This window comes from Orbicella franksi, chromosome 6 (genome assembly GCF_964199315.1).
Source record: "Orbicella franksi chromosome 6, jaOrbFran1.1, whole genome shotgun sequence".
In the NCBI taxonomy this organism is placed as follows: Eukaryota; Metazoa; Cnidaria; class Anthozoa; order Scleractinia; family Merulinidae; genus Orbicella; species Orbicella franksi.
In genome coordinates this window covers 20124557-20138350 of record NC_138150.1, presented here as the reverse complement: position 1 = coordinate 20138350, position 13794 = coordinate 20124557, and positions in this window count along the sequence as shown.

The window sequence follows — 13794 nt, the reverse complement described above, 5'->3', positions numbered from 1 at the left end:
ACGTTACGTTTCGATACGTTCTTCTTGGCAAAGTTACCATGCCTTAGCTTATTGACCTATATTGCCTATTCCTATTCTAGATCTGTATCATCTGTACGATAATGACAATGAATCGGAATAAATTCAAGTCTCGCTACACTCAGATAACTTCCCGAGCAATATTTGCCCATTGACAAGCAGATGCCGATAATCGCACGTGTCAGAGCTAGAGATGGAAAGAGAACGTAGCCGGAACGTACTTCTCGGGACTTCGTAATTAACCCTACAAACCTTGCAATTTCCTTGTCTTGTTTTTGTTTTTCTTTCTTCTTTATTCTTGGACTCCTGCATACGAATTCAAGTGAAAACATAAGTTCGAGAAACAATCGAATTAATTCAAAATGCCGCACAAAGATTTCTCTTGATGTTCATATACCCGACACATGTCACACATGGATTCACGTAAGCAGGAGTCTAAAACAAACTTTTATGACTAATACATACCTTTCCCGCTCAGCTTTATGCTTTCTCCGGTGTTTTCCCATCTTTTAGAATCCTCAACGCAATGTCGAACAGTAGATCCAACAGTCGAAATAGTGAACAAACACACTAGCTCGAATTTCTCGCTCGCCGGAAATTTAAAAAGTAACTTTATAATTGACTGGCGCCTGCAAGCGTTACTCCATGGGGTGTACATCCTGGACAAAAATTTTAAATGGTTAAGCTTCGATTTTATCTTTAAGCAGGCTCGTCAACTACCGCTTCCACCGCAATCGCATTTATTGAGAATTCAGGACTTTCCGGCATTAACTTCGATTCCTTACATTTTGATACCGAAAACCCGGCGACGTACAGGAATAATGAAACCCCCTATGGGGCCAAGCAACTCCCGTAAACAGTGTTGACAGTTCTAAAAAAGTACGCTGTACTTGAAGTTATTTCAGGGCCAAAAATGTCACAAATCTGACACAAAGACAATACAGTGCATGTCAAAATGGTGATCTTCAACAAATGATGCATGCGCCCTGGCCTATTTAAGAATCAAAGACCACAACACCGCCGTGTTGACAAATATGATACTTTCAAGTGAGCAGTCGAGCAGATATCAAAGTTTTTACAGAGAAGGTTTCGAGAGGTAGGATTCCGAATTCCAGAGGCTAGATTCCGGATTCCAAAGGCTGGATTCCGTATTCCAAAGGCCTGGATTCCGGATTACAAAGGCAGAAATATGTTGGATTCCGGATTCCGGATTCCCTTACATGGGGCGAGACATAAGCATAAGCATAAGCACAAGAAAAACGGAACTGTTCGTTTTACTTGTGCTTATGCTTATGCTTATGTCGAGCGTGTTACGAGTGAAAACTGCACAAGGCAAATAAGTGGGCTCGTTCTTCTTATGTTTCTGCTTATGCTTATGCTTATGTCGTGGCTGGTTTTCACTTGTGCTTATGCTTATGCTTGTGCTTGTGCTTATGCTCTAGTGAAAACCAGCCTTTACAGCGCGTTGACACCTCTAATTAAAATTGACCGCCAGTTGTCACAAGTAACGCGAATTGCGGTGTGATATTTCATTTGTGCACGCGAACTTTTCTTGATCTGGTTGTTTCATCGCAAGTTGGCTTTCGTTCTTGTCAAACTTTCTTTATGTCAGGACGAAAAGTTCTTGCCCATTTTCGTCTTCGAAGAGGCCGAAGAGGCGAAAATCTGGTGGAACCCACAGGTTCAGCGTCGAACAAGATCTTTGGCTCTGAGCGACCGTGGGTCGCACTGTAACCCAGAAGAATGGTTGAAGGAACTCGAGGACACTAGTCCCGCCAATGAAGCTAAAGGACAAAATACAACAACTGCTAGTCGCACGAAATTATTGTTGTTGGAAGCGATTCCGAAATTTCCACAACGAGAGAGTCAAGCGCAGATGTAGATGTTGACAATGTAGACCTCGAGATTTCCTCTTTTTCATTCTTTTTGGCTTCACGAGGCATGGTTTCAAAAAATGTCTGGAGAACGAAGGAGCCTAAACTTAAGCAACATAGTACCAATGCCGCCGACGAAATCTTTTAAGTAAAAGATCATGGCAGTTTAACTTGTAGTTTGTCCCTTCAGTGCGACTTCAGTGCGACGCGGGTTTCCGCGCTAGAGTATTGGTCGTCTGTTTATTTCAAGTTGTCATAACCCATTGTTGCGGTAAACTGACCCATGCCGACATCTGTCAGTGCGGAGGGGATTTTTAACACCTATTTATACAAATCTCATAAAAGGTTTCTCGTGTTTTTCTCGATGAAATAAAACTGCATATAAGGATGAACATTTTTAGTTCGTTTACGCGCGTCTTCCGATGGAATTTGCTGAAAATCGGCAGGTATGTTCTAGGATACCTCCTTCGAAAAACAGTATCGGGCTTTGTTCAATTTCGCTCCCGTTTCAAAGTTATAATAATAATAATAATAATAATAATAATAATAGATTTGTATAGCGCCATATCCATGGCTCATGGCGCTTTACAGTAAAAAATGTTATTAAAAATAAAATTTATATTAAAAATTTACATCAGTGATAAAAAATTACTAACAAATAAAATAGCTAAGCTGTAAAAATGAAAGTAAAACTAGGAATCATTAAAACCTTTAAATAAAAACTGACTAACTTAACTAAGTGACTGACTAACTAACTAGCTAAACTATCTAATTTACTAATTAACTAACTAACCAAAAGTCTAGTTATAAAATTTGTATAAAATGGCCTCTTTTGTAGAAGGAAACGTCCGCATTAAAAATATCAAAGTTTAAGAGGGTGTAGAAAAAAAACCAAACCACATCTGGAAAATCGCAGACACGATTTTTGAGGGTGATGTGTGAGAAAACATTTCCGATGTAAATCGCGCCGCTCCGATAATTTACGCGCGGAAGCGAACCAGTTTAAGCGAAGCAGTGTTTCTGGGTATTTCTTTTAATATCACTGCGACAATAATTTTTTAGAAAATTTCAAAGATATGATTGTATTTTATAACTATTAAGCTTTCAGAAAATGTATATGTTGATGGGGCTTTCTTTCAAAGCGCCAGCGTAAGATCGCGATTTCCAAACACTGTCAATCCACCTACCATGATACCTTAAAGATACCAAAGTGCTTACGAATGGATGTTGAGCGCGGCGAGCAGACGTAAATGTCTTGTTTACCCAATGAACGTCATCACAATAAACTCTGAGCTTGCATCGAGATACTTGTCCGGGCGTAAAGGAGCGTTTGATTAATCAATCTAAAACAGATCTTAAGGAATAAAAACCCAAATGACCTGGAATACTTGTCTGAGCATGTCGTTGGCAGTGGGAGCCACGTGCAGTATTATCGTGCTATTGTGTAGAAAATATCGCACAATTACACAGCCGAGGGCAAAAAAAAAAAAACAAGCGCGAGGAGAAACTTAGTACATGGAGCTAAGATAGATTGTCAGTGCTTTAGGTGACCATGCACGGCTACCAATGGCTTGGCCAATGGCTCGTACACGCAACGAATCGTTTAAGTCCGTAAGTAACGACCTCCGAAAGAAGTAAGCCCACCCCCCATCCCCTGAAAATAGAGGAACTAAAGTTCAAAAGTATAATTATTTTTCCAATTAGTAACCTGAATAACGTACGATAAATTGATAACGATTCAACTAGGGAAGGTATAGCTTATTCTAGGAGGCGTCATGAAGCACCCTGGTAAAACAAACTCCACAAAATTTTCACAAGTAACAAGAAGGTACTAACAGGACCTAGGCTTTTCTTCAAATTGAAATTACTAAATTTGAAAACTTTGCATCATTTTTAACAGGAACGCATAAAAAGAACGTTTAATCATATTGAAATTAAAAACTCGACCAGAGCAGTTAAATATTTATAAAGCAGATTAACACCGGGAAGAGACACTTACAGTAAAAGTCATTTGCCTCCCCTCGTGGGGTGAGAGATTCTCGCCCACATCAACTTTCTTTTCTCTCGTAAGTTCTCGCGCGTTTAGAGATGCGCCACACTCGCATTTTAGGTGCCGGGATCTCAAGCAATGCCTACCTAACTTTTTAAAGATGCTACTTTTAGCCCTTCCCCAAATCTACACACGTGTATTTCACTTGTGGAAGCCTTTCGATTAGGAGATTGCTTGGGTGAGAGATTCTCGACCATATCAATTTTCTTTACTCTCGTGAGTTCTCGCGCGTTTAGAGATGCGCCACACTCGCGTTTCAGGTGCCGGGATCCCAACCAATGCTTACCTAACTTTTTAAAGATGCTACTTTTAGCCCTCCCCTAAATCTACACACGTGTATTTCACTTGTGGAAAACTATCGATTTGCACAGTGCTTGGGTAAGAGATTCTCGCCCATATCAACTTTCGTCTCTCTCGTAAGTTCTCGCCTGTTTAGAGATGCGCCACACCTGCGTTTTAGGTGCCGGAATTAGGCTTTGGTAGATTGTGCTAGCATAATATTTTAAGTATAATTTAGCAATACGAGCATTATTTTAAGCTTTTATTTCAGTTTAGTACTGCTTGCATAATCCGAGCTTTTATACGTTGAAAAGAAAAGAAGGTATCATAGTTCTGGAATAATTCAGTTTGTATTTTATTTCTGTATTGTTTTTAGAAGATATTGAGGTTTGTGCTAAGGCCCATGGTCAAATATGGTCCGGCAGACTCCACGTCAATTTATCTGATAGACTGAGACTCTCCTCAGGCCACCACGCTTATGGCTCGGCCGCTCGGCCCCTCAGGCCTCAGATCAAAAATGGCGTCGTCCTCGAGTACATCAACTTCCAGCACCTCCAGCCCTTTCAGCACTTCCAGTGCCGTACCAAGAGCTTCAGTCTCTAGAGAACTTGCTCCTAAAAGTAATACCGGAAAGTACAAGGAAAGAGGTAACTCAGATCTATGAGTCTTCGTGATCGAATCGAAGAATTCCCAGGGGAAAAGACTGTAAGACTGGAAGGTGGACTATATGAATGTTCATTAAAGTCAAAATTGATAGAGTTAAGCTACTGGTAATCTTTATTTTCCTTTATATCGAAGTAGCATAATTTCGGTGACAGAGAGGATAATTTTCAGAAAGTAGCATAATTTTGGCATAATTTCTAAAAAATATGAGCACAGCTAAAAGCATAATATGCTTTTTTTTCGGGTACAATCTACCAAAGCTGAGCCGGGATCCCAACAAATGCTTACCTAACTTTTTAAAGATGCTACTTTTAGCCCTCGCCCAAATCTACACACGTGTTTTTCACTTGTACAAAACTATCGATTTGCACAGTGTTTGGGTTGGACATTCTCACCCATATCAACTTTCTTTTCTCTCGCAAGTACTCTCGCGTTTAGAGATGCGCCACACCCGCGTTTTAACTGCCGCGATGCCAACCAATGCTTACCTAACTTTTTAAAGATGCTATTTTTAGCCCTCTGTCAAATCTCCAACGTTTATTTCACGTGTGGAAGTCTATCGATTTGCACAGTGCTTGGGTAAGAGATTCTCGACCATATCAACCTTCTTTTCTCTCGTAAGTTCTCGCGCGTTTAGAGATGCACCACAACTCGCGTTTTAGGTGCAGGCATCCCAACCAATGCTTACCTAACTTTTTAAAGATGCTACTTTTTGGCCTCCTCCAAATCTAAACACGTGTATTTCGCTTGTGGAAAACCATCGATTTGAAGAGTGCTTGGGTAAGAGATTCCCGCCCATATTAACTTTCTTCTCTCTCGTAAGTTCTCGCGCGTTTAGAGATGCGCCACAGCTGCGTTTCAGGTGCTGGGTTCCAAACAAATGCCTACCTAACTTTTTAAAGATGCTGCTTTTAGCTCTCCCCCAAATCGAAAGACGTGTATTTCACTTGTAAAAAACTATCGATTTGCACAATGTTTGGGTTGGACATTCTCGCCCCTATCAATTTCTTTTCTCTCGTAAGTTCTCGCGCGTTTAGAGATGCGCCACACTCGCGTTTTAGGCGCAGGTATCCCAACCAATGCTTACCTAACTTTTTAAAGATGGTACTTTTAGCCCTCTCCCAAATCTACACACGTGTATTTCACTTGTAAAAAACTATCGATTGGCACAGTGCTCGGGTAAGAGATTGTCTCCCACATCAACTTTCTTTTCTCTCGTAAGTTCTCGCGCGTCTAGAGATGCGCCACACTCGCGTTGCAGGTGCCGGGATCCAAGCCAATGCTTACCTAACTTTTCAAAGATGCTACTTTTAGCCCTCCTCCAAAGCTACACACGTGTATTTCACTTGTAAAAAAACTATCGATTGGCACAGTGTTTGGGTTGGACATTCTCGCCCATATCAACTTTCTTTTCTCTCGTAAGTTCTCGCGCGTTTAGAGATGCGCCACGTTCGCGTTTCAGGTGCCGGGATCCCGACCAATGCTTACCTAACTTTTCAAAGATGTTACTTTTAGCCCTCCCCTAAAGCTACACAGGTGTATTTTACTTGTAAAGAACTATCGATTTGCACAGTGTTTGGGTTGGACATTCTCGCCCATATCAACTTTCTTTTTTCACGTAAGTTCTTGCGCGTTTTGAGCTAAGATGCCCCACACTCGCGTTTTAGGTGCAGGGATCTTAACCAATGCTTACCTAACTTTTTTAAAGATGGTAGTTTTAGCCCTCTTCCAAATCTCCAACGTTTATTTCACTTGTGGAAGTCTATCGATTTGGACAGTGCTTGGGCGAGAGATTCTCGCCCCTATCATCTTTCTTTTATCTCGTTAGTTCTCGCGCGTCTAGAGATTCGCCACACTCGCGTGTTAGGTGCAGGCATCCCAACCAATGCTTACCTAACTTTTTAAAGATGGTACTTTTAGCCCTCCTGCAAATCTACACACATGTATTTCACCTGTGGAAAACTATCGATTTGCAGAGTGCTTGGGTAAGAGATTCTCGCCTGTATCAAATTTCTTTTCTCTCGTAAGTTCTTGCGCGTTTAGAGATGCGCCACACTCGCGTTTCAGGTGCAGGCATCCCAAGCAATGCTTACCTAACTTTTCAAAGATGCTACTTTTAGCCCTCCCCCAAATCTAGACACGTGTTTTTCACTTGTAAAAAACTATCGATTTGCACAGTGTTTGGGTTGGACATTCTCGCCCATATCAACTTTTTTCTCTCTCGTAAGTACTCTCGCGTTTAGAGATGCGTCACACTCGCGTTTCAGGAGCCGGGATCCCAACCAATGCTTACCTGACTTTTTAAAGATGCTACTTTTAGGTCTCCCTCAAATCTAGACACGTGTTTTTTACTTGTGAAAAACTATCGATTTGCACAGTGTTTGGGTTGGACATTCTCGTCCATATCAACTTTCTTTTCTCTCGTAAGTACTCTCACGTTTAGAGATGCGTCACACTCGCGTTTTACGTGCCGGGATCTCAACCAATGGCTACCTAACTTTTTAAAGATGATAGTTTTAGCCCTCTTCCAAATCTCCAAGGTTTATTTCACTTGTGGAAGTCTATTGATTTGGACAGTGCTTGGTTGAGAGATTCTCGCCCATCTCAACTTTCTTTTCTTTCGTAAGTTCTCGCGCGTTTAGAGATGCGCCACACTCGCGTCTTAGGTGCGGGGATCCTAATCTTTGCTTAACTCTCTTTTTAAAGATGTTAGTTTTAGCCCTCTTCCAAATTTCCAACATGTATTTTACTTGTGGAAGTCTATCGATTTAATCAGTGCTTGGGTGGATATTTTTAATTATGCAATTTACTTTTTCCTTGTCTTTTCTCGTGCGTTTAGCTATGCGCACACTCGAACTTTTGCTGTCGGGGTCTTAAACTATGCTTACTGGGCTTTTTAAAGATGCTAGTTTTGGCCCTCTCTTAAAATTTACACATGTGTATCTTTTACTTGTGGGAGTCATTCCATTTGGACAGAGCTTGGGTAAGAGATTCTCGCCCATATCAAATTTCTTTTCTCTCGTAAGTTCTCGGGCGTGTAGAGATGCGCCACACTCCCGTTTTTGGCTTGGGATCCCAAAGTATGCTTCAGGCGTTCTTCAGAAAAATGCTAGATTTGGCCCTCCCTTAAATCTACACACGTGTATTTCATTTGTGGAGGTCTGTCGCTTTGGAGAATGCTTGGGATGGAGATAGTTGCCCATTTTGTATTTTTTCTGTCGCGCGTTTAGAGATGCGCCACACTCGCGATGTTGATGTCGTGATCTCAAACTATGCTTACTGGACTTTTTAAAGATACTAGATTTGGCCCTTTCATCAAATCTACACACGTGTATTTCACTTGTGGAAGTCTGTCGCTTTGGACATGCATGGGTTAAAGATTCTCGCTCATTTATATCTTTTTTTCACTCGCGTGTTTTTTGCGAGTTTAGCGATGCGGCACTCTCGCGTCTTTGGTGTGGGGATCCCAAACTATGCTTACCTCGCTTTTTAAAGATGTTAGTTTTAGCCCTCTTCTAAATCTTCAACCTGTATTTCACTTGTGGAAGTCTATCGATTTGAACAATGCTTGGGTGAATATTTTTAACCATGTCAATTTACTTTTCCCTTGTCTTTCCTCGCGCGTTTAGCTATGCGGCACTTTCGAACTTTTAGTGTTGGAATCTTAAACTATGCTCACTGGGCCAGACGCTAGTTTTGGCCCTCTCTTAAATTTAAACATGTGTATTTTTTTACTTGCGGGAGTTTTTCGATTTAGACAGTGTTTGGATAAGAGATTCTCGCCCATATCAAATTTCTTTTCTCTCGTAAGTTCTCGCGTGCTTAGAGATGCGCCACACTTGCGTGTCTTGTGTGGGGATCCCAAAGTATGCTTACGGGGCTCTTTAAAAATGCTAGATTTGGCCCTCCCCCAAATCTACAAACGTGTATTTCACTTGTGGAAGTCTGCCGATTAGGACAATGCTTAGGAGATTCTCGTCTATATCAACTTTCTTTTCTCTCGAAAGTTTTCGCGCGTTTAGAGATGCGCCACACTTGCGTGTCTTGTGTGGGGATCCCAAAGTATGCTTACGGGGCTCTTTAAAAATGCTAGATTTGGCCCTCCCCCAAATCTACAAACGTGTATTTCACTTGTGGAAGTCTGCCGATTAGGACAATGCTTAGGAGATTCTCGTCTATATCAACTTTCTTTTCTCTCGAAAGTTTTCGCGCGTTTAGAGATGCGCCACACTCGCGTTTTAGGTGCGGGGATCCCAACCAGTGCTTACCTAACTTTTTAAAGATACTACTTTTAGCCCTCCCCTAAATCTGCACACGTGTATTTCACTTGTGGAAATCTATCGATTTGGAGAGTGCTTAAAGTCGCCGAGACCGGGCTACGCGCAGCGTGATTTCGACCAACTTTGGGTCGATTTCCAGGATTTTGGGCGATATTGAAGAGTTCCAAGGACTCCAAACTAATTCGAGAAGACTTTGCTTTTCAGTGAAATGGAGAAAGGAAAATTTTTTGAACGCTTGGTTATGAGCAGTCTTGCCGAAATATAGCCACTTAGTGACTAGAAAGTCGCCGAGACCGGGCTACGCGCAGGGTGATTTCGACCGCTTTTAGGTCGATTTCTATTAACTGGGGCGATATTTCCGAGTCCCAGGGACTCTACACTAATTCGAGAAGACTTTCAGTTTCAGTGAAATGGACAGAGGAAATATTTTTGAACGCTTGGTTATGAGCAGTCTGACGGACTGAAATATAGCCACTTAGTGACTAGAACATCGCCCAGACCGGGCTACGCGCAGCGTGAGTTTGACCAACTTTGGGTCGATTTCCAGGGAGTTGGGCGATATTGCCGAGTCCCAAGGACTCTAAGCTAATTCGAGAACACTTTGGTTTTCAGTGAAAGGGACAGAGGAAAAAGTTTTGAATACTTGGTTATGTACAGTCTGCCCGAAATATAGCCCCTCTTTAACTCACTCAGTGACAACAAGGTCGCCGAGACCGAGCTATGCCCAGAGTGATTTTGACCAACTTTGGGTCGATTTCCAGGATTTTGGGCGATATTTCCGAGTCCCAGGGACTCTAAACTAATTCAAGAAGACTTTCGTTTTCAGTGAAATGGACAGAGGAAATATTTTTGAACGCTTGGTTATGAGCAGTCTATAGGCACTTAGTGACTAAAACGTCGCCCAGACCGGGCTACGCGCAGCGTGAGTTTGACCAACTTTGGGTCGATTTCCAGGAATTTGGGCGATATTGCCGAGTCCCAAGGACTCTGAACTAATTCGAGAAGACTTTAGTTTTCAGTGAAAGGGACGGAGGAAAAATTGGTTTGGTTATGAGCAGTGTTGCCGAAATATAGCCACTTAGTGACTAGAAAGTCGCCGAGACCGGGCTACGCGCAGCGTAATTTTGATCAACCTTGGGTGGATTTCCAGGAGCTTGGACAATATTCCCGAGTCCCAGGGACTCTAAACTAAATCGAGAAGACTTTGGTTTTTAGTTAAATGGACAGAGGAAAAATTTTTGAACGGTTGGTTATGTCCAGTCTGGCCGAAATATAGCCCCTCTTTAACTCACTTAGTCACTAAAAAGTCTTCTCAAATTCGTTTAGAGTCCCTGGGAGTCGGAAATATCGCCCAAGTTCCTGGAAATCGACCCAAAATTGGTAAAACTCACGCTGCGCGTAGCCCAGTCGCGGCGACTTTCTAGTCACTAAGTGGCTATATTTCGGTCAGACTGCTGATAACCAAGCGTTCAAAAATTTTTCCTCTGTTCATTTTAATGAAAAGCAAAGTCTTCTCGAATTAGTTTAGAGTCCCTGGGACTCGGAAATATCGCCCAAGTTCCTGGAAATCGACCCAAAGTTGGTCAAAAAAAACGCTGCGCGTAGCCCGGTCTGGGCGATTTTGAGCATTGTCTAAATCGATATACCTCCACAGGTGAAATACACGTGTGTAGATTTGGGGGAGGGCTAAAAGTAGCATCTTTAAAAAGTTAGGCAGGCATTGGTTGGGCTCCCTACACCTAAAACGCGAATGTGGCGCATCTCTAAACTTGCCAGAACTTACGAGAGGAAAGAAAGTTGATATGGGCGAGAATCTCTCACCCCATGAGGGGACGCAAATGACTTCTACTGTAAGTATCTCCTCCCGGTGTTTTTCTTTTCTTTTTTTTTTTTTTTTAAAAAAAAAAAAAATTCTGTGAGAACAAGGCTGTATTCCTCTAAGGCTGTGGGTGTAATTCGTAAAAACACTGAGTTCTTATAAATCGTTTTGAAATTCTTCGTTCTGGTTCAAATTTATGTTGCTGGCACATGGGTTCATGATGCACTGCTACGTTAGTCTGCTTTATAAATATTTAACTGCTCTGGTCGAGTTTTTAATTTCAATATGATTAAACGTTCTTTTTATACGCTCCTGTTAAAAATGATGCAAAGTTGTCAATTTTTGTAATTTCAATTTAAAAAAAAACCCTGTTAGTACCTTCTTGTTACTTGATGAAAATTTTACGGGGTTTGTTTTACCAGGGCGCTTCATGACGCCTCCTGAAATAAGCTATACCTTCCCTAGTTGAATCGTCATCAGTTTATCGTACGTTATTCAGGTTACTGATTGGAAAATAATTATACTTTTGAACCTTAGTTCCTCTATTTTCAGGGAATGGGGGGTGGGTGGGCTCACTTCTTTCGGAGGTCATTACTTACGGACTTTTACGATTCGTTGCGTGTACGAGCCATTGGCCAAGCCATTGGCCAAGCCATTGGTAGCCGTGCATGGTCACCTAAAGCACTGACAATCTATCTTAGCTCCATGTACTAAGTTTCTCCTCGCGCTTTTTTTTTTTTTTTTGCCCTCGGCTGTGTAATTGTGCGATATTTTCTACACAAAAGCATGATAATACTGCACGTGGCTCCCACTGCCAACGACATGCTCAGACAAGTATTTCAGATCACTTGGGTTTTTGTTCCTTAAGATCTGTTTTTGATTAACTAAACGCTCCTTTACACGCGGACAAGCATCTTGATGCAAGCTCAGAGTTTATTGTGATGGCTTTCAGTGGGTAAACAAGACATTTACGTCTGCTCGCCGCGCTCAACATCCATTCGTAGGCACTTTGGTATTAAGTTCAGTTCGTAGATCTGAACTTGGTTCAGGGAGAGAAGCAGAGGAAGGTTCATGTTGTGTAATTCATTCATCATTGCGGGATTACTTGATTGATCGGCATTCCCCGGTTTTGTCCACTCACGTTTTTTTCCTGCCCAAGTCTTTCTTCACGTGTGTTTAGACGTGATCCGATATATAATGACCTTGTTTTGTTCCAGATTATTGGCGTCGGTGGAGTCCGCCATCATTTGAAAGCATCGGGAATGACTCGAACGCACTATTTACTTTTAAAGCACAATTAATATCGTGACTTCATTTTAAAGCTTGTCTCATATTCCATCGGCCCTTTCTGGCTTGTTTTTTATTTAATATCATCGGCATGTCACTGAAACAGATTATGACGCCTTCCCTGGCCGCAAGACGAAGAACCCTAGTGAGAGTATGAAAGGAATGCTAGGAAAATTTCCTACCATTTCTCTGCGGTACTTACAGTAGAAGCCCCGTGCGTCCCGTCATGACAGCACGGGTGGCGAAATTCTTAGACAGAGGAGGTTCTTTTGATGCGTTGTGATTTTCAATTGCGATTTCTGTGTGTTTGATTGTGCGTCTCCAGCTTGGTGAAATGGCGCTTATTAAATCATAGTAGGCTGTAAACGGGACATGAAGCTGAAAGATTCGTTGAAATTTGTCATGTGATAAGAAGTTAAATTTTTCGTCAAGCAGGTCATTTATATACATGATTCCAGTTCGATGCCATTGTTTTAAATAGATCATGTGTTTATCTATTAAAATGTTTTTATTGTTCCAGATAATTTCGTTTTGCTTGTGTGTATTGTCTTCTAAGATAATGAGCTTGTTTTCTTCCCAGTACTTTAATATTGCGTGATAGAAGGGTGGTGCATTATTCAAACTCAGTAACTTAACATCATATCAAGAGTTTAGTAAGGAAGAAAGACCACCGTGTTCCCTGAAGAAATGTTCGATAAGAGTTTTCCAGGAGGAGTCGGAGTTTTGGCAACTGCAATTTGAATCGATCCAAATGGGTAAAGCTTGACCGTTGGGTCAAAGGTAAACTGTCTCTAAAAAGTGATTTCAGTGAGTTAACTTACGTAGTTGTCGTAATAAGGTTTGGAATCATACTCTTTACTGAAAACTCTACTGTTTGAACCATTACCGATACTGAAGTGTTTCCTTCTAACCTCGATGATTTTGCTGTCTAATTATAAACTTACAAGAGAATATGATATTCTCATGCCTTATAAACGTTCTTCGACTAATGCTTTAACACTTTTCATCCTAGTTACGCATTTACGCGTACTAATAATGGTCGTGCTCTTTGTACGACTTGTGACCTCATCAATTTAATTGTCATCAGATATTCTTGATAGGCAGATAGTATAGCTAGGATAGATCTGTCCGCACAACAGTCGGTTTGGGATATCGACGGCATTCTGACGCAGCAAATTGAAAAACAACGTTATCAGTTTTGGTGCAAGAATGGTGGTAAAATGGCCCATTATACCTATAATTGATCAAGGTCCCATTTTCAGGCTTTGCCCATAATTAACAACAAAGTTTTTAAGAGCGAGATTAAAAAGGGCCGAGAAAAAGGAAAGGAGAGGGGAAAGAAAAACATTCGGCACGGGCAATCGCAAAAAAAAAAAAAAAAAAAAAATTGGCTTATGCGCATGCACCAAATTAAAATATTGTACATTTTTGTAGCTTATCATCCGGAAATCTTTCTTTTTGGTTAAAAAATACGTTTTTCAGCAAAACTAAGGCCCATTTAGCGTCATGGTAGCCAAAAAAAAA